At 50.8% G+C, this 19261-nt stretch overlaps 1 pseudogene; it reads right to left on the reverse strand.

The window, feature by feature from the left end:
* Positions 1-11110: 11110 nt before the first annotated feature.
* Positions 11111-11980, reverse strand: LOC121835067 (annotated as a pseudogene).
* Between the last annotated feature and the right edge of the window lie 7281 nt (positions 11981-19261).

Here is a 19261-nt window from a genome sequence, read left to right on the forward strand (position 1 = left end):
AGGCCACGCGCGCGCTGCCTACTTGGCCAGCTGCGCGCGCGGCATTACTCCCCCCTTTAAAAAGCGCATCGTCCCGATGCAACACAAAACAAAACAAAGCAAATAAAAATAACGGTAAACTAAAGGGTCATCTGGAACACATAAGGTCTACAGTCCTATCGAGCGTAGTACGGCTTCAGGCGCACGACGTGGACGACTTCAGGTCGCGTTGGGCGGCGTGATGATGTTCTTCCGTCGGGCATCACCTCGTAGTTCAGATCTCCAAGTCGGCGAAGTACCTTGTAAATTCCGAAATACCGCTTCAGGAGTTTCTCGCTGAGACCACGCCGGCGACTCGGTGTCCAGACCCATACTTTGTCTCCGGGCTGGAAGTGGACGTCCCGACGACGAAGATTGTAGCGGCCCATGTCGACACATTGCTGGGCTTTAATCCGGTGTTTGGCGAGCTGACGGACTTCTTCTGCCCGTTGGGCAACCACCTGGGCGTCGTCGCTTCCGTCGATAGCCGGTTCGTGGGGTAACATCGCGTCCAGCATCGTCGTCACTTTGCGACCATGAACCAATTGAAAGGGTGCAACCGCGGTGGTATCTTGCACGGCCGTGTTGTAGGCAAAGGTGACGTACGGCAACGCCTCGTCCCATGTCTTGTGCTCTACGTCGACGTAAATGAAAATCATGTCGGCGATGGTCTTGTTGAGTCTTTCCGTCAGCCCGTTAGTCTGCGGGTGGTACGCCGTGGTGCGACGATGGCTGGTGTGGCTGAGACGAAGGATTTCTTAGGTCAGCTGTGCCATGAACGATGATCCGCGATCTGTAATCAGAACTCCGGGAGCGCCGTGCCGGAGGACGATGGACTCGTTGAAAAGCTTGGCGACTTCAACAGCAGTAGCTGAAGGAAGGGCTTTTGTTTCTGCGTACCGCGTGAGATAATCTGTGGCGACGATTATCCACCGGTTTCCCAAGGTCGACGGCGGAAAAGGACCAAGTAGATCCATTCCGATCTGCGGGAATGGTGCAGCTGGCGGAGGAATGGGCTGCAGGGGAGACCTGCCGGCTTCGTTGGCGGTTTCTTGCGTCGCTGGCACTCGTGGCAGGATCGGGTGTAGAGGTGGACGGTTTTAGGGAGATCGGGCCAGTAATACTTTTCGCGAATACGGGCCAGTGCCTGGCTGTAACCAAGATGTCCGGACGTAGGGTCGTCGTGACATGCTTGAAAGACCTCCTCTCGAAGGTCGGCCGGGATTACCAGCAGCCACGGCGAGTGGCTGTCCCCAAAGTTCTTAAAAAAAAACAAAAAAACAAATTAGTCGTTAGTTGTTTATACAGCAGGAGTTTAGTCTGCCAGAACATGGCGACATTGTTACCCACTGTAGATGAGCAATTTAGCCAGTGCGGTACAACCGCTAGCCTGGGGTCTTTAACGTGCACCACGCAGTAGTGATACACGACCGCACGCCGGTACGATGCTCATCCAGATCGAAACGGGCAGGGGTGGGGCTCGAACCCAGGATCCCTGGGTTCTGCAGCGCGAGCTTTCGCTCCACGCGCGTCGAGCTGGGTGTGCGCTTTAGCCCACTCGGCCACCCATCCCCCCCAAATTCTTTATTTCTACTAAAAATAGCGCAAAAGAGACAGGACAAAAAGACGAAGAAGCGCACAGGACAAGCGCTTGTCCTGTGTGCTGCTTCGTCTTTTTGTCCCGTCTCTTTTGCGCTATTTTTAATATGAATAGCGCTTGTCCTGTGTGCTTCTTCGTCTTTTTGTCCCGTCTCTTTTGCGTTATTTTTAATATGAACTAGCGCTTATCCTGTGTGCTTCTTTGTCTTTTTGTCCCGTCTCTTTTGCGCTATTTTTTAATATGAATGTCCACTACCAACTTGCCCAGCAGACCAAGCTTTCCCAAAGTTCTCTTTGCAGAGTATGCCTTGTCGAATGGCGAAGGTCGGCAGGGTTCGTGAGCAAACACGGGGCACAGTACTCCCGCGCCCTTCCAGATGCTGAATTAAAGCGCGCAGCTCAGGATCGTTTCGTTGACGTCGTGCCAGGTCGTCATTGGTCACCGCTCCTAGGAAGCACTCGTCGTCATTGTCGTCGCTGCTGCCGGAAGGTGTTTCGACAGGGGCCCTGGACAAGCAGTCGGCGTCGCTGTGGTTGCGGCCTGACTTATAGACTACAGTCATGTTGAACTCCTGTAGTCGGAGACTCCATCGAGCGAGGCGTCCTGAAGGGTCCTTGAGGTTCGCAAGCCAGCAGAGCGAGTGGTGGTCTGTGACCACGCGAAACGGGCTCCCGTACAAGTACGGGCGGAACTTCGTGATTGCCCAGACGGCCGCAAGACACTCCTTTTCAGTCGTGGAGTAATTTCTCTCAGATTTGGACAGCGTCCGACTTGCGTAAGCGATGACTCGCTCGGTGCCTTCCTGCACTTGAACCAGTACCACTCCAAGTCCTGCATACTAGCGTCCGTGTGAATCTCGGTTTCCGCATCCTGATCAAAGTGTCCTAGGACAGGAGGAGTCTGGAGTCTTCGCTTCAGCTCGTCGAATGCCTGCTGCTGCTTCTCGGCCCATTTGAACTTCTCGGCGTCCTTCGTGAGGTTTGTGAGCGGTGCGAAAATCCTTGCAGAATCCCGAACGAAGCGTTGATGTAGGCACAAAGTCCAAAGAATCTTCACTCGGCCTTCTTGTGTTTCGGCGCTGGGAATGCTGCGACGGCGCGAGTCTTCTCGGGGTCTGGGCGGACGCCTTCGTTACTAAACACGTGGCCTAGGAACTTCAGTTCGTCATAGGCGAACCGACACTTTGACGGCTTCAGGGTGAGCCCGGCGGTCCGTATGGCGTGGAGAACTGCTCGGAGTCGTCGCAAGTGCTCGTCGAAGTCGCTTGAAAACACGACGACGTCGTCAAGGTAGACGAGACAGCTCTGCCACTTCAGTGCTGCCAGTACGGTGTCCATGACACGCTGGAAAGTTGCTGGCGCCGTGCAGTCCGAAGGGCATCACTTTGAACTCGTACAGTCTATCCGGCGTGACAAAGGCTGTCTTTTCTCGGTCCCGTTCGTCGACTTCGATCTGTCAGTAGCCGCTCTTCAGGTCCGTCGATGAGAAATATCGAGAGTGGCGCAGCCGGTCTAGAGTGTCGTCGATGCGGGGAAGTGGGTAGACGTCTTTCTTCGTCACCGCGTCCAGCTGCTGGTAGTTCACGCAGAACCTAAGCGTTCCGTCCTTCTTCTTAACCAGCACGACTAAAGAGGCCCACGGACTATTTGAAGGTTAGATTATGTCGTCTCTCAGCACCTCTTGAACTTGCTCCTGGATTACCTCCCTTTCATTAACGGAGACTCGGTTCGGCGATCGATTCACAGAGCGCGCGTCGTCCTCGGTAACGATGCTTCGAAACGGCGATTTGGCGTACCTTCGAAGACGTCGCAAAGCAGTCGAGTTATTCAGCGAGGAGGTTAAGCAGCTGCCGTCGTTTCGGGCCCGGAAGCTTAGGGTCAATGTCGAGCTGCGCTGGCGACGTACTGTCTTGCTGAGGTGGCAAGATTTCGTCAGTAATCACGGCGATCTCGGCGGTGTTTTGAAGTTCCTCGACGTGGCCCACGGCTGCACCTTTCGTGAGGTGTTGAGTTTCATTTCGGAAGTTCGTCACGAGGACCACAGTCCGCCCATCCTGAAGTTCAGCTACTCCTCTTGCGACGCCTATTCCTCTTCCGAAGAGCAATTGAAGGTTTCCTTCCAGGACAACTTCGCCGCAGGTAGGTGTATCGGCCGCGACGGGTACGACAACACTTGATCGCGGAGGCAGGTTCACGTGGTCGGCGGCGACGCGGACAGCGGGTGACGCTAATCGGGGTTTCTCTGAAGGCGGAACAGGCTTCCGCAGCGTCAATCTGTTCCCACCCAGGCCGATGACGGCGCCGTATTCGCACAGAAAGTCCATGCCGAGAATGACATCTCTGGAACAGTCTTGTAGAACGACGAATATCACAGGGCACGTTTCGCCGTGAATTTCGACGCGAGCAGTGCAACTTCCGACAGGCGCGATAAGGTGTCCTCCGGCGGTTCGAATTTGTGGTCCTCCCCAGGGCGTCGTAACTTTTCGCAGGTGGCGAGAGAGCCTCCCACTCATGACTGAGTAGGCTGCTCCGGTGTCCACGAGTGCCGTTGCGTCGTAGCCGTCGATAACAACATTTAGGTTGTTGGACACCGTTGCAGGAGCTTCGTTGCGATGCGTGGCGTCGGGAGAGTGGGAGAGCTCCGGCGTTCTTGGAGGCTCTTTACTTTAGTCGTCTTCGGCAACACCACCTCCAGGCGTGGCCACACTTAGTTTTCCCGACGAGATAGGGGGGTGGGGGGACAGGCTGTCCCGACGAGAGGGACGGAAGGGCGAAAGCGCACGTCGAGGCGAAGGCGAACGGGAACCTCGGGGTGGAGTCGGCACCGGAGACAGGGGTCGTCGGAGGTACTCCTCGATGTCTTTTGGTCGCTCCCCAAGGCGAGGTCCCGGGTCGCTCGGCGCGAAGCCTCGCAGGCCCATTTGTCGGTACGGGCACCACATCGGCCTCGCCGCAGTGATAACACAGCGGTCGTCGATCGGCCGTGCGCCAGACATCTGTCTTCCTAGGCGCCGGTTGTTCAGTGCGGACGAGCTGGGGTTGCCCTTCCCGACGTCGGAAAGTCTGCGGCTCTGGTAAGTCACGTCGAGGTGGCGCCGTATTCGGGTGAGCAGGGGGCGGTGGTCGTCGGGTAGCTGCGGCGTAGCTGAGCTTCGGTGGTTCAGGAGCGGCGCTGGTGAGAACTTGTGGCTGCAGCGCCTGCTGAAGTTGTTCCCAGACAATCTCGGCGACTGAGGGCGTAACCGGGCTTGTGGCAGCAGGTAGCAGCTTCCTGATTTCCTCCCGCACGACGTCCCGGATAATCTCGCGGAGGTCCGGGTTGTTGCAGCTGGAAGTCGAGATTGCAGCAACGCCGGGAAGTCGCTGGTAATGAGAGGCCCGTGCTTGAAGGGCACGTTCGATGTTTCTTGCCTCCGTGATGAAGTCTTGGACGGTGATAGGCAGGTTCCGCACAAGGCCTCGAAGATGGTCTCTTTCACCCCTCACATCAGGAACCGCATCTTCTTCTCGTCAGAAGCGTTTGGGTCGGCGCGGTTAATGAGGTGGAGAACGTCCTCGACGAAACTTGTGACGCTCTCGTTTGGCCCTTGGCTTCTTGCTTGAAGTTCTTCGGCCCGCTGACGTCGCTGCCGGCTGGCAAAAGTACGTCGAAGCTCCACCTGGAAGTCTTGCCACGACGAAATTGACGCTTCGTATTTCTCGAATCAGGTGCGTGCAGTGCCTTCCAGAGCGAAGTAGACATTTTGCAGGCTCTGCTCAGGGCCCCATCCGTTGAACCGTGCGACGCGTTCATACTGGCCCAACCAGTCGTCCACATCTTCATGAAAATTGCCACTGAAATTCGGCGGCGTCCTTGGTGGGGCCTCCACGTAGACGATGAACGTCGGTGGCGTTCCGTCTGGCTGCGACGTGGTGCTCATCATCGGCCTCGGTAGCTTCTTTGTCCTGTCCGGCAGTGGTCCAAGTTCCGGGGGTAGGCCGAGGTTGCGGCGACTTGATCGGGTCTCGGTCCTCTCTTCGTTGGGTCCTCGGGGGCTCGGGATCGGACTTGCACTGCGGGCCCTCGTAGGGGTGCGCTGAACGGACATGCGTACCCCGCACCTCCACCAAAATGTCACGGGTGTTGACCAAAAGAACAATAAATAAACAGAAATAAATAAACGTTTAATGTGGCGAACTTGTGCCAAAAATAAACGGGTACAAAATATAATAACAGAGCGTCGCGGGCGTCGAAGTCGGCGTAACAGCAGAGTCGAACGCTGGGGCGAAACTGACTCTGGCTCGCTATGCGAAGCCCCTTACGTACACGAGTGAGCTTCTGGAATAGTCGGCGTAGAATGTTCGACGCGTAGGACATTCGGACCTCGAACAAGCCAACAGGGTTCTCGAATTTACCAGAAAACTAAATTGCAGGAATAACAAAAGATGCGTCGCTCCCAGGAATCGAACCCTGGCTTTTCGCGTGGGAGGCAGGCGCGATAACGGTTAGGCCACGCGCGCGCTGCCTACTTGGCCAGCTGCGCGCGCGGCAATATTTAGTGGAAAAAATTCCCACTAAATTAATGAAAAAAGTTCCCCGCTAAATTCAGCAGAAAAAATTCCCTGCTATATTTAGCGGAAAAAATTCACCGTCAATTAAGTGGAGAAATTTCCCCGCTAAATTTAGCGGAAAAAAATTTCCTACTAACTTTAGCGGAAAAATTCTCCGCTAAATTTATTTGAAAAAAATTCCCTACTAAATTTACCGCTAAATTCAACGCAAAAAAATTTCCCCGCTAATTTAAGCGAAAGAAAGTTCTTCTAAACTTAACGGAAAAAAATTCCCCGCTAAATATAGCGGAAAAATTTCCCCGCTAAATTCAGCGGAAAACCATTCCCTGCTAAATTTAATGGAAAAAAATGTCTCGTTAAATTCAGCAGAGAAAATTTCCTGCTAAATTTAGCAGGAAAATTTCTCCGCTAAATTTAGCGGAAAAATTCCCCGCAAAATTTAGCGGAACAAAATTTCCTGTTAAATTTTGGCGAAAAACTTACCCACTAAATGTAGTGAAAAACTCTCCTGCTAAACTTAGCGAAAAAAAATTCCTCTAAATTTAGCGGAAAAAATTCTCCGCTAAATTTAACGGAAAAATTTCCCCGCTAACTTCCGCGGAAAAAAATTCGCCACCAAGTTTAGCGGAAAAATGTTACCGCTACAATTAGCGGGGAATCTTTCCGCTAAATTTAGCGGGAAATTTAGCGAAAATTTTCCGCTAAATGGGAGGGGAGCACGAAAGGAGGGTACGCATGAAGGGGATGGGCATACCCTCTTCTCCGTTCCTGATAGAACTCCGCCGCGAGGAACGAGCCGTACGCCATGTTTTGACAAAACCAAACAGAAGATGACGATCTTTACTGGGATTGCGTAACGTGCGATGGCTGTACAAGAAAACCGAAAATTGAGTTTCTTCACACTCCCCCACAATGACGTCAAGTCATTAGTAAATAGATTCCATGGGGTATAAAAGTTGAACGGGTATCCTAATGATGGTACCATTAGGAAGACGCACCATATCGGCTGGTATGTGCCCGTCTCGTCCAGTAAATGCTTCCACGAGTTCTCCCGTCTTCTAAAGTTGTCGCGGTTGGAGATGTTGGTGGACCAACATTAGAGTTCCTTTATTCAGGGCACTGGAGGAAGTCGGCACCGTGAAATCGTAGACGTCAAGTATTCCCTCTTCCATCTACACCAAAAGCTATCTGCCACCTTGTGACGGTAATGCCACCGCCTGTTGTATTGTCATTCAGGGGAAGGCACAGGCTGCGCGCTGGAGCGGGTCGGGAGTGCAGTTAAAAGCTTTCCCACCAGATAATGGGAAGGGGTGAGTGGCTCTTTTTCGGTGGCTTCGGTGTAGACGTATGTCAGAGGCCTAGAGTTGATTACAGCTTGAATTTCAGTTACGACGGTTGTCAGTTCTTCGAAGTTGCAGTAGCTGTTACCCAAAACTCTCTTGAGCGAGGACTTTACCGACTGGACCATGCTCTCCCAGAACTCACCCCACCAGGCAGCTCTCTCGATTATAAACTTCCACTGTATCTGCCGATCAGCGAAGTAGGCTTGTATCTCCTCTCCACGCAACGTTGTCCACAGTCTCTTCAGGTCCCTTGAAGCACGCTAAAACGTTTTTGCATTTTCAGAAAAGATGACTCGGCACACTCCTCTTCTTGACACTAGTTCGAGGTAAATGGCACGGGTAACCGCACAGGTGAAAATGAGGATGTAAGATTTCTTGTTGTTGCCTTTATCCCTTGTGCTGAGCGGTCCCGCGAAGTCCACACCAGTCACCTCAAAGGGGGCGGCTTTGGTGACTCTCTCGAGGGAGTGGAGCAACTGGCTCGGTGGCCCCTCGGCTGATGACACGGTCACCAGATCACACATTTCTTCTGCACCTTTTTTACCATCTGTCTTCCCCGAACGACCCAGAACTGTTCCCGCAGTTCTGTCAGAGTCTCAAGGGGACCAGCGTAGAGAAGTCGTCGATGCGTGGCATTGGTCAAAAGCTCGGTAAAATGATGATTTGACGGAAGAATGATGGGATGCTTTGCATTGTCGCACATGTCAGCATTACTGAGGCATCCCCGACCTTCAGCGCCCCGTCCTTGTCCAGGTATACGTTTAAGTTGCGTAACGGCGAGTTGCTTTCTATACGTGCTGAGCGTCAAACGCACTGAAGCTCTTTGTAACGCCTCCTGTTCAACCTGCAGGATCAGACACGTTTGAGCTTATGCTACTTTTCCGGTCGTCAAAAAACCCTCGTGTTTTTGGCTGGGATGTCTAGAGCTATGTATAAATCGTCGTATCCAGGCAATAACTCGAACAAGCTTCGAAAGGGAACTGTGGCGCTGCATAGGCAAAACCTGTTCTTTTAGTGTTACGTTATGGACTCGAACTTGTTTCTTCTCTTCACCTGCCGCGGTCACATCAACACCTGCGTCATGCGTTGGCCAGGCAGCAGGTGGCTCTGTACGCCATGGCGGTCCGTTCCACCACGCCGCGCTCGACTTCAGTGCTTCGGTTGTCACCCCTCTTGGGAGCAGTTCAGCCGGATTTTCTAGTCAAGGGCAATGGTTCCAAAGCTCTGGATCAGTCAGCTGTTGGATATCCAATACTCGATTGGCCACAAAGGGTTTCCACTGTTGAACAGAATCTCGCACCCAATGTAGTCCGATTTTTGAGTCTGTCCAGAGGTACCACCTGGCTACTTGTAGGTTCAACGACTTAGCAAGGTAGTTCTTTAGCCGTGCCCCTATCACCATTCACATCATTTCAAGTCTTGGAAGAGAAAGTTTATTTAGCGGCGCCACCCGGGTCTAGGACCAAACCAAAGTCACCCTCGTTGGTGCAGTCCGCGTGCGCAGGTACGCCACAACCCCATAAGCCTTGGGACTGGCATGTGAAGATGTGGACTTCGTTTCGGTCATCCTCAGGAAGTTCAAGGCGCCGTCGGGGTACTATTACTTTCGTTAACCCAGTTCCCAGAGGGTCTGGAATATCTGCTTGGCTGTCACGGTGACTGGGGAAAGGAATCCTAATGGGTCATAAATGCGAGATGATGCCTAAAGAATGAATCGTTTCGTGTTGCAGTTCCGGTCTAGGAATTCCAAAACAGGCCCCACGGAGAACGCCAGGCAGTCGCTGTCTTTGTCCTAGACAAGTCCTAACACTCGAGAGGCGCTAGGAGTGGTACACTCCACTTGATCTAGAACACACCCGGTTCCTCCCTCGTTGAATAGCTGCTGTAGCTCTGTAGAATTTGTGTTCCACTTCCGCATTGTCCTTCCGGCTAGCTTCATGACATGTAATGTTTTTCGATAGAACTGTTCTGCCTCTTCCTCGGTGTTCGCTCCATTGATAAAATCATCGACGTAGGTCGATGATTTTCAGGGTCTTCCTGCTACTGATTTCGTTGTTTCCGGATAGTCCTTTTTATCGACAAGGTGTGACGTAGCGTGGCTGCGAGAAGGAACGGGCTACCGGTCGCTCCGAAAGGAACCCTTGTCATCCCCCAAACTTCTACAGGACGGTTCGGATCTTGCTTCGTTGGCATTCGTCTATACCAGAAAAATCGTAGAGTGTCACGATCTTCCAGTCTCAGTAATATCTGTAGAAATGCCTTCTCAATGTCTGCACCGAGGCCGATACGATGAATCTGAAAGTTCAGTAACACTTTCAGGAGCTCTGAATTCAGGTTTGGTCCTGGCTCTAGGGCGTCATTCAAAGACAGACACCCTGGTTCTCTTGATATAGCATAGAACACGACTCTGACCTTGGTCGAGAGCGGGGTGCAAGATAGATAGGTGGGAAAACGGCCCATAGAAGCCTACCGCAGCGCCGTGACCGGATTGTGTACTCGCCTGCTTGCGGGTACCCCCGATTTGCGACAGATGGCGCTGCGGCGAGAGGAAAAAAATCGGAATCGGATTTGCGTGGAACCCTCTGGGAGAGTGCGCAAAATAAACCGACAGCACGACAGTCCTCCATTGAAAATCCAGGAGAAACCATCTCCGTCAATTTAGCCGCTCGCCACCGGTCGCCCACCCGGAGTGAGAGTTCGCGGTGCTACACATAGATGGCGCCACAGAAAAAGAGAAACCCGTGGGGGACACAATCCGGTCGCTCATTTGGCTCTCGTTTCCCCACCTGTCTATCTTACATCCTGGTCGAGAGGCTGTCAGGTCGTAACACAGCACGGTGAGGCATGTAGTACACTCGGTTCTCTGCCTTGTCTGCACTCGGTGAAAATTTTTCTGCAAATCCTTGCCGGAGATACTGGCAAATTGTCTTATCATACTCAGTCAGCATCACATCGTCCTTAAGCGACTTCTTTGTGAGGCTCACCAGACGCTTCCTTGCAACTCCATCATTGCCTGCCAGCTGAATGTTCATTGGCTTCCAAGGTGAGGCCACCTCGTACCGTCCGTTAGTTAGCTTGATGGATGATGTAAACCATCTGACAACTTTGTTATCCTCTTCCTTTTGTGGGAGATTAGGATAGGTGATGCCCATGTTTTCCAGCTCCCAAAATGACCGGAGCTCGGTAGACAATTAACATGCGCTTCCACCCACATTGGCCTTCAGAACTGCCACAGTAGAACAGGAGGCAGTCAAACCGCTGTGTGGAATCGGTCCTTGAAGTGTCCATCCAAAGTCTGTTTTGACAGCGACCAGAGCGCCTTGCACTTATTGGACCTCACCAGAGACAAGAGTTCAATAGTAGTCAGCAGCGATAAGAATGTCGATGCCATGTCTTCTTAACTGGGCTGGTGGCAAGGTCACGTCTGCCAGCTCACCTATCTGTACTTGGACTCCTTGCACTACACTCTCAGGCTGAAGAAGATGATCGGAGTAAATCTCTGGTATCTCCAGAGCTTCTAGGCAGTGCTTCTTTTGGCTGTACTGGCTCCTTAGCCAGACTCGTACCCTTCTGCGTTTTTCCTTGATGATGTTTCGTGTTCATCTAAAAGGGTAGATAGTAATGTCTTCCTCGCCAGCAATCTCGAGCCGCAGATTACGTGCAAATCCTTCCCTTACAAAGGTCCGTTGGCTTCCTCCATCAAAAAGGATACGCGTGAGAGCTCTTTGCTGTTTCCCTTCTGCCCAGACCTGAGCTGTTTGAAGTAGTACAGCAGGTGTTTTATCGCTCTTCCTGCCAGTCGAAGAGTGTAACTCTGCTGCGGTGTTTTTAGTTTTCTTCCAGGATAGGTCACACATTTGAGTTATGTGCCTTCGCCCGCATGTTTCACACATGATTCTTTTGTTGCGACATTCTTTGGAGGTGTGTCCCTTTATCGAACACCGGAAACATCGTCCTGCTTCTCGAAATCTCTTCTTCCTCTCCTACAGAGAAATTGATGTCTGACAATCTCGTGTAGCGTGGTTTTTCGTGGCACAGAATGCGCACGGTTCAGTCTGCTTGGAGCGACTAGTTGAGGAAAGAGAAGCGGCTGATTCCTTGAGAGAAGCCTTTCCGCCTTCTGTTATCTTGGTATGGCTCATACTCTTGGCTTCTCGCTGAACATGTTGAGCCTCTTCCCGGCTCTCCACTTCGAGCTTCAGGAAGAGTTGTAGGCTCTCAATTTTGATACCGTCGTTTTCCTTGTCCGCAGGACGCCGACACTTGTGGTAGTCAATGACGAACTCTCCTGGCAGCATTCTCAGTAGCGCAGAGAAGAGCATAGGTTCGCAAGTGTCGCTCTTAACCCCGAGCGCGGTGAGAGTGGCCATATTACGTTGCAAGTGGTCATAGAGACGTCGCAGTCCGCTCACCTCGCTCGAGTGTCGTACTGCTGGAAAATCAAGTAGTTGGGAGAGGTATTCTTGCATGAGAACGTCAGTCCGACCGAAGTGCTTCCTGAGAAGCTCAACGACCGTATCGTAGTTTTTTCTCGGTGCTTGAACGCCGGCTATCGCCGATGCTGCCTTTCCCGTAAGCGCCCACCGCAGGTATACAAGAACTTCTCAGCGTTAGAAAGGCTGTCGTTGTCATGTATGGCTTGTTTGTATTGTTCCCAGAAGGGTTGCCAATCGGTAGCTGCACCGCCGTCGTTGTGAATCCGCGTTGTACCGGCTTGGGGCCTCGCTCGTCGGAGTTCCTCTACCTCCTGTGCGATGGTGGCGATGTACAGTGCACCCCAAACTTAACGCCGCCACTGGGTTCCCAAACATTGAGCTCGTATCCGCTACTTACTCTAAACTTTGTCACCAAAACGTTCGGGATGCCTTCTCAGGATGGGATAGAAATCGGAAACCCAAACATTCTTCAGATATTTCAATCGGCCGCCGCAGGGACTGTCAGAAACGGCAAATGCCGTGGCGGCGTTAAGTTTAAGGTGCACTGTACGTGATGATCTTGTCGTCATATTCAATCGTGCGGGCGTAGTTTTGCTCAACGTCTCCGTTAGGTACCAGTGGTTCAATGGATGCGTTCACGTTGCTCAGCTGTATTCGCAACTCACCGAGCCTCACCGATAATACGTTGAGGCTTCGCTCGTCGGAGTGGTTTGCGATAGTTGCGTCGATGTCGGAGATCAGTCTCGTTACTTGAGACCTCAGAGCCGTCCGCTTCTGCTTTAGTCGTTCCTAGGCGTCTCATGGTCTCGCGGCGTTGCTACGTCAATATAGGCCTCGTTGAGCGATAACGTCGGTAGCGTCGTTGGAGCTCGCTCTCTTGCGGCGCCCCTTGGCTAGTTTCGTTGCGGCGTCACTAGGCCTCGTTGAGTGATAATGTACAGGGTAAAACAAGGAGACGCGAGGCTCTTTAAATTGACCGGAAAATTCGGTTTCTTAACTTATCGCGCTACGACTTTGTGCAGCGTTGCCCACAGATGGTGCATTTTTTTTTGTAAAATTTGTAAAGAGCGAACTTACCTGAGGAAAAAGTAAAGAAAAAAAAGGCTTAGCTCCTATGGAAACGCAGCGACGCCACCGGTCTTTAAACAACACGGCGACGTTTCGCACGAGAGACAAGAGATGGCACAACGAACGCCGCCAACGAACGAGCATACGGCGCCGAGAGCCAGCGTCTTTAGCAGACAATCTTTTCGACTCAAAAACGGCGCGCGTTCCGCAAGCGGCGACAGTCGCAGAAACAAAAATACAGGCGCGGTAACAGCAAGGAACTGCAGTTCCTTGTCTGCAAAAGGGCCGGCTCTCGGCGTCGTCTGCTCGTTCGTTGGCAGCAGTTGGCGTCGCGACCGCTTGCGCCATCTCTTGTCTCCCGTGCGAAACGGCGGAAAAGCCTTTTTCTTTCTTTACTTTTTCCTCAGGTAAGTTCGCTCTTTGCAAATTTTACAAAAAAAAAAAAAAAAAATGCACCATCTGTGGGCAACGCTGCAGAAAGTCGTAGCGCGATAGGTTAAGAAACCGAATTTTCCGGTCGATTTAAAAGCCTGCCGTCTCCTTGTTTCACCCTGTAGGTAACGTCGCTAGAGCTCGCTCTCTTGCAGCGTCCCTTGGCTCGTTGAGTGATAACGTCGGTAGCGTCGTTGGAGCTCGTTCTCTTCCAGCGTCCCTTGGCACGTTTCCTTGGCGCGTTTCGTTGCGTCGTCACTAGGCCTCGTTGAGTGATAATGTCGGTAGCGTCGTTAGGGCTCGTTCTCTTGCGGCGTCCCTTGGCTGGTTTCGTTGCGGGTGGATGCTCCGTCGTCATTCCGTCGTGATTATATCGTTGTCGTCCCGGGTTTTCGGCACGAAATTTGATAGAACTCCGCCGCGAGGAACGAGCCGTACGCCATGTTTTGACAAAACCAAACAGAAGATGACGATGTTTTTTGGGATTGTGTAATGTGCGATGGCTGTACAAGAAAAGCGAAAATTGAGAATTAAATTAGAACACGAAGAAACTAAAGAACACGATGAACACTAAAACGTCGTTGGTAGTCAGCTGTGTGTCGTATCCTGTCCTTTCTTTCTTCGTGTTCTAGTTTAATTTTAATGTTCAAGCTGATATATAGGGTGGCTCAAGTCACCAGGCTCGATCTAAAATGGACCGTAAAAATCGACGGCTGCACGTAGCCGTTTAAACTTTTCGTCAAAGGTGTATTTCACAGGTCGTTTTTTTCTTGTAAAATTACAGAGCGTAGTTCTCTTTTAGTAAAAAAATAGGGCCACGAAACTTGCCAGGGTCTACGGCGGGCGGTGACCCAGACGACCAAGTCCAGTAGCGAGCTGTGTTTGCCGTTCGTATTGGTAGATGGCGTCGGGAGCAGCGTCTGAAGGTGCAGCCGACCAGCCAAAGATAGCAGACGACACGCAGACGAAATCCGTTGGCAGCAAAAGCGCCGCCGTTATGCAGACGCGTTTTTTACTTTAAGTTTTGCTTTTATTATTCGCATTCATTTTTTAACCGAAGGTATATTTCAAAAGAAGATTATATTCATTTTAATAAACCACGGTGGTCGCGAGCCGTCGCGATTAGGAGGTAGCGCCATCTATCAATACGAACGCCAAACACACCCCACTACTGGACCCCTGTCGTCTGCGTTGCTGCCCGCCGTTGACCCAGGCAAGTTTCTTGGCCTTATTTTTTACAGAAAGAGAACTACGCTTTGTAATTTTACAAGAAAAACCCGACCTGTGAAATACACCCTTGACAAAAAGTTTAGATTGCTACGTGCACGCGTCGATTTTTACGGTCCATTTTAGATCGAGCCTGGTGACTTGAGCCACCCTATATTTAGAGGTCCCGACACTTTATCAGTGAATATTCTTTTGCAGCTAAAATTGTTACGTTAAGTTGTGGCATCCTTTCTTTTTGCAGAATGATGTCATAAAATGGAAGAGGTTTACGATTCTCTGTATAGGCTAGCCCACATGGCGCGTTTTTCCCGGCGTCTAGACGCGCGTCTCGGCTTGGCGCGCGCGCTAAGCCAGACGCGTGTGCCCAGTCAAACCACACGCAGCGCACCGGGCAGCGGCGAGTCTGCGTTTGCCAAGCGTCTGCCCAACGTAGCCAGACGCGCTTAAAGAACAAGAGCAAGTCTTAAATAGAAATCGCTCGTTAAATGATGGCTACATGCCGTAATATTTAAGTTCATTCATAGTAAGCACGTATTTTTATTACAGCAATTGCAATGAAGCCCAGTTTCACTAATTTTCATCCTTTTAAGTGTGTACGCCTCATCCACCTTTCGGTATGCCATCGGCATCCCCATCTCCAGCTCCAGAACATTCACAGCTGGAGCCCTAAACTCGTCAAACACAAAGTTGGAGCCGAAAGTTCGCGGAGCGTGCTGGTTGGACGTCGGCGACAAAAACGCGAAGTCATCGTCGTGGTTGTCCAATCGGTGCGCTCCGTCAACTTCGGCCCGAACTTTGTGTTTGACGAGTTTAGGGCCCCTGGCCGCTACAGGGGTTGCATTGTTGCGGCTGTTGCCTTTAGTATTAAGTTCGTAGCTTTGTCTCTCGGTGTCCTTGTGTTCTTTACATTTCGCCTGCCAGGGTGCACGACGGTTTTGTACTTCGCTAACTCCTCTCTGTTCGGCTGAAGGAGCGTCAGCTTCTCCCCAGGAGCAGGAAGGAGTCCCTGGGCTTGTGCGGTAAGCTGATGTCCGCAGGGGGGGGGGGGGGGGGGGGGGGGGCGTAACTACCTATGTTCGCCCTGCTGTGAGCATTGGCGGTGCGTTTTTATTGAAGGCCGCGGGCGTGCAAAGTTTGTAAACTCCGCGCGCGCGGGTGTTTCGGCTTGTGAGTGTGTGTGTGTGTGTGTGTGTGTGTGCGTGCGTGCGTGCGTGCGTGCGTGCGTGCGTGCGTGCGTGCGTGCGCGCACGCGCTCTGCCTTGGAATGGCACAGGTTTGCTACCCGTTTTTTATGTGTGTATCTTTCTGTTTTGAGTGTTTGTATTTATTTTCCTCACCCGTATCCATTTCCCCACTTGGCAACGGGCTAGCAGGCGCACCTGCGTAAGGGTCTCAACCTTTCTGCCTAGCCTTGCACGCTGCCAAGTGGGCATCACAATCTGTGCAAATAAAAAATATTATTATAATAATTATCGCCATTGTCGCAAGGTCCGTGACGAAAAATACTGTCCTGTAGTGGCGAAAACAGTGGAGAACATTCAAACGCTCCTTGCAACTAGTGAACGCGGCCGTTCATTGGTTGTTGCCTGATGGACGCAGCGGGAGACGCAACGCCTGGAAGCAAAATATCTGGCTCCTCCAGATACTTCGGAATGCGCCAAAAAACGCTGCGTTTCGTCCGGGCGCCGAAAGTGACAAAAAGCGCAACCGGAGACTCGAGGGCTGAGGCAGACGCGGAGAAAAGCGCGCCATGTGGGCTAGCCTTAATGCCGAACTAGAGCGAAGCTCCTGAGGAGGAGTGGAGGGTGTGCACCTCCTCCCCCTCCCGTCCTCCTCTCCTGCTCTCATCCCATTTAGCGGGAAACGTTTGCTAAATTTCACCGCTAAATTTAGTGGAGAAGCATAATCCTCTAAAGTTAGTGGGGAAATTTTCCCGTAAATTTAGCGGGAAAAATTCCACGCTAAACCTAGCGGGAAAAATTTCACGTTAAACCTAAAGGGAAAATTCTCAGGCCAAACCTAGCGGGAAAATTTCCCCTCTAACTATAGCGTAGAGACGTCCCACATTGCAACGCGAAAGTACGCCGACACCAACGCCACTCAACACGGAAGCGGGCGTCTAAGAGCTGCATGCTCTCTAAGATAGGTAAATGGTCGCTTATGTCATATGTAAAAATACCAGAAGAAGTATCGTGAGTGTTTAAGTTGGTTATGCATACGTCAAGACAACTAGCCGTATCTGACGCCACTCTGGTTGGCAGCGTTAGTGTATTAACACATGCATCAGTAGCCAAGACCTTTTTTAATCCATCTGGCTGTTTTTTTTTTCGTTTTTACACAAATCGATATTTACATCACCCATAAACAAAAATGATTAGGCGGTTGAGCCTAGAGAGGCCTTATCCTTCAAAAGCAGTTAAGCTTCAAGAGGAAAGAAAGGAAATCTACTAAAATATCAAGGTGGGCTAGCTGATTAAGCATATAAAACAAGAAAAAAAGGCTTAGAAAGGACTTGCGCGATAGCGCAGTCCTATCTTCATTGTGTCCCTGTTCATGCTTTCAACCTTTTATGTTTAATGGATAAAACTTAATTGACGGCTATGTACAGTTGCCTTCACCCGTAATGCCAACGTTGTCCAAAACTGTGCACAAAATTATTGTAATACAGACTAGGCTGAGTGAAATTTGTATTGCACCAAATTTCTTATCAAACTACCAGGCTATGAAACATATCTGTACAGAGGGACAGACAAAGCGAAGAAAAAATCATTAGAATAGAAGCTCTTGTACGAACGATCATTTGGAAGTATTTTTTATAGTCAAATGTTTATGGAAAATACAATAAAACTTTAGGAGTTCAAAGAGAATGACTGCGTCACTCTTAACTGTATGTGCATTCCAGTCTTGCCTAATTTGATAATATTTTTTTTGTCTACAACTGATCCGACATTAGGGGAGAAAACGCCTGCACTGGCACGTTTGTATCATTTTGAAAATCAGTGAGACTTGTAAGAACTTGAGATTGGGCGAGTTGGTTGTTCATGTTTGTCGACGTTTAGCGCACTAAAAAAACTGTCATTCAAGCATTCATACACCCAAAGAACACTCCTTTCACACAGGGGGGGATCGGTGGCCGAGTGGTCTAGCGCACACCAGCTCGGAGCACGTGGAGCGAAAGCTCGCGCTGCAGAACCCAGGGATCCTGGGTTCGAGCCCCACCCCTGCCCGTTTCGATCTGGATGAGCATCGTACCGGCGTGCGGTCGTGTACCACTACTGCGTGGTGCACGTTAAAGCCCCCAGGCTAGCGGCTGTACCGCACTGGCTAAATTGCTCATCTACAGCTGGGAGACTCGTCGCCCCTGTGAGGCAGACCAAGTTCTAGGCTGTATAAACACACACACAACCCAATTTTTTTTTTCACACAGCGCTCACTAACAACTTTGTATTTCGTCTTTTACTTCGGCTTCTACTTCTTCAGATTCAGGGGTAAAAAAACCACTACTCCCTTTCAACTCCGCGCACTCAAAACTCGTGAAAAGAGGCATAGTGCGGTCATGCCTTAAGAGCTCAATCGCAAAGTCGTGCTCGCATTCCATACAAAAGAGTTTCGACGGGCAAATTGCAAGACTGAAGGCAGCAGGGTACCCTGTGTTCTTATTGGTGTCAGTGGTCGAAACTCTTCTTAAAGAAATGAAGCAAACGACCTGTGTCAAACAAACACACAGAGACAGGACAAGAAGACCAGTCATCGTCCCTTACATCCACAATTTTTCCCACGGCCTCAAGAAAACACCGAACAGAGTCAATGTTGACATCGTGTTTTCAGCACCCACCAAACTGTCCAGCCTTTGCAAGAACGTCACCACACCCTCAAATCCCGCAATCTGCTGCTCCAAGAAGCATAGGACCAACTTTGTGCCTTGCGTCGAGGGGGTTGTTTATTCATTCCCTCTTTCCTGTGGAAGACAATACGTTGGACAAACTGGGCGATGTTTAAATGACCGCCTTCGAGAACACTCCAACGACATTGTAAACGCTAACTCTGGCCACTTGGGGATACACTGTCGGGATTGTGGGTGTGTCGCGCACTTCAACAACAGCACCGTGTTGGGCAAAAGTGTTAACCAATTAAGAAGGGAAATCATCGAAGCCAACAATATCATACGACTAGAGGACAAATGTGTTAGTACGCCGTCGATAACATTATCACAAAAAGAGATTAATTATTTAGCCGCGAATTAGCCGAAGCGTTAGGCAGGAATTTTTACTCTTATGTGGTCTTTTTCTATTTGCAAATCATCAAAAATCTGAAGAAGTAGAAGCCGAAGTAAAAGACGAAATACAAAGTTGTTAGTGAGCGCTGTGTGAAAGGAGTGTTCTTTGGGTGTGTGAATGCTTGAATGACAGTTTTTTTAGTGCGCTAAACGTCGACAAACAGTGAGACTTATTCAAATATCAGGTGTGAATAAAATAGCTCCAGAATAAAGTAAACACGCATTTATTATAAAACCAAACGCGGCCATCCCAACTCCGCTTTATTAAATTTCGCGCCTCTGAAGAGCACAAGGCTAGCGCTCGACTCCTT

The sequence above is a fragment of the Ixodes scapularis genome, unplaced genomic scaffold (assembly GCF_016920785.2).
Source record: "Ixodes scapularis isolate PalLabHiFi unplaced genomic scaffold, ASM1692078v2 PGA_scaffold11__112_contigs__length_91849675, whole genome shotgun sequence".
Taxonomy (NCBI): Eukaryota; Metazoa; Arthropoda; class Arachnida; order Ixodida; family Ixodidae; genus Ixodes; species Ixodes scapularis.